Consider the following 1,627-nt stretch of genomic DNA (forward strand, 5'->3'; position numbering starts at 1 on the left):
GTGGATAAATCTGCAACTCATTGTGATGAAATCAACACAACCTTCTGAGGTATTCAGTCTGTATTTATCATGCTAAGTCATACAAGGCAAAGAGATGGAAAATGGAATGAGGATAGTGAAGCGGTTGTTTCTGCAAAGAACGCGTCCAACACATTTGAGAGCTGTCACTCTACGTGCGTCTGACCGCTCTACTCGTCCCTGGTCGTGTCGTGGTTCTGAATTGGCACTTTTACCACTGCAGCCCGGGTTCAATTCCCAGTAAGGGCTGTTTTGTTCAGCATAAACAGCATGGGCATCTGTGATAGGATTCCTTTCAATGTTTCGAATCAATCAATGTCCCACGAACATCAGAGTCAATGTTCCAGACTCTTAAAGAAGGAGAAGGTGCTTCGGCACTCCATGAACCAACATGAGACTGAGATACTTATTTTATTTCCCTGCCATTTCGAGGAGCCGCAACGATTGGGTCGATGGCTCTGTGAAATTGAAAAGTGCCGATTCACAGTGTGTGGTACTATTTGGTCTTCCTCACTTGTGATGACGCGGCGACATTGACTGTGATGTTCTCCGGGACGTGTACTGAAAGAGATTCTCGTGTCTGCATATATTGAGCTGAAACTTCATCTCGGCTTCATAACGATGAGGAAGATTAGGTTGTAAGTGTAATAAATACCGGCATTAACCTCGAGCTCGAGAGGAGTGAAACCTACAATGCTCAGATCTGGAGTCAGGCACGTTAGACTTTGCGCCACTTGTCCCACGTGTTCTTCACGCTTTAATGCTTCAGAGTTGTGATGTTAACATGGACAGGAGAAATAGCAGTTATATTCAAAAATTAGCCAGGAAAGAAAATCACCACCACTGCTTCAGTCCAATCCTCCCCACTTCGTGTTTGAGCGCGATCCATAATGAAAACATATCTGTCATGATGAAGCTTCCATTCTGCCTCTTGTCTATTCACCCATTGAATGGGGTCATCGCTGATTCTGTAAATTTCAACATCAGTTTCCTGCTTTTCCTCCATAAATCAAGATAAACGCAAGCATAATGGCAACATCAAATAGAGTCAGAGAGTCAGAGAGCTGTACAGCATTGAAACAGACTCTTTGGTCCTACTCGTCCATTTTGACCAGATATCCCAACCCAATCTCGTCCCATCTGCCATCACCCCGCCCATATCCCTCCAAACCCTTTCTATTCGTATATCCATCCAAATGCCTCTTAAATATTGCAATTGTACCAGCCTCCACCACTTCCTTTGGCAGCACATTCCATACACTTATCACTCTCTGTGTGATAAAGTTGCCCCGTCGGTCTCATTTATATCTTTCCCCTTTCACCTTAAAACTATGCACTCTAATTTTCCCAGACCCCAGGGAAAAGCTTTTTTTCTATTTATCCTATCTTTGACCCTCATAACTTTGAAAACCTCTAATAAGTCACCCCTCAGCCTCCGACGCTCCAGGGAAAACAGCCCCAGCCTGTTAAGCCTCTCCCTATAATGGAAATCCTCCAACCCTGGCAAAACCCTCATATTTGTTTTCTGAACTCTATCAAATTTCGTAACTTCTTTCCGATGGGAAGGAGACCAGATAAGCACGCAATATTCCAACAGTGGCCTAACCAA

Source organism: Chiloscyllium plagiosum, unplaced genomic scaffold (assembly GCF_004010195.1).
Source record: "Chiloscyllium plagiosum isolate BGI_BamShark_2017 unplaced genomic scaffold, ASM401019v2 scaf_4526, whole genome shotgun sequence".
Taxonomy (NCBI): Eukaryota; Metazoa; Chordata; class Chondrichthyes; order Orectolobiformes; family Hemiscylliidae; genus Chiloscyllium; species Chiloscyllium plagiosum.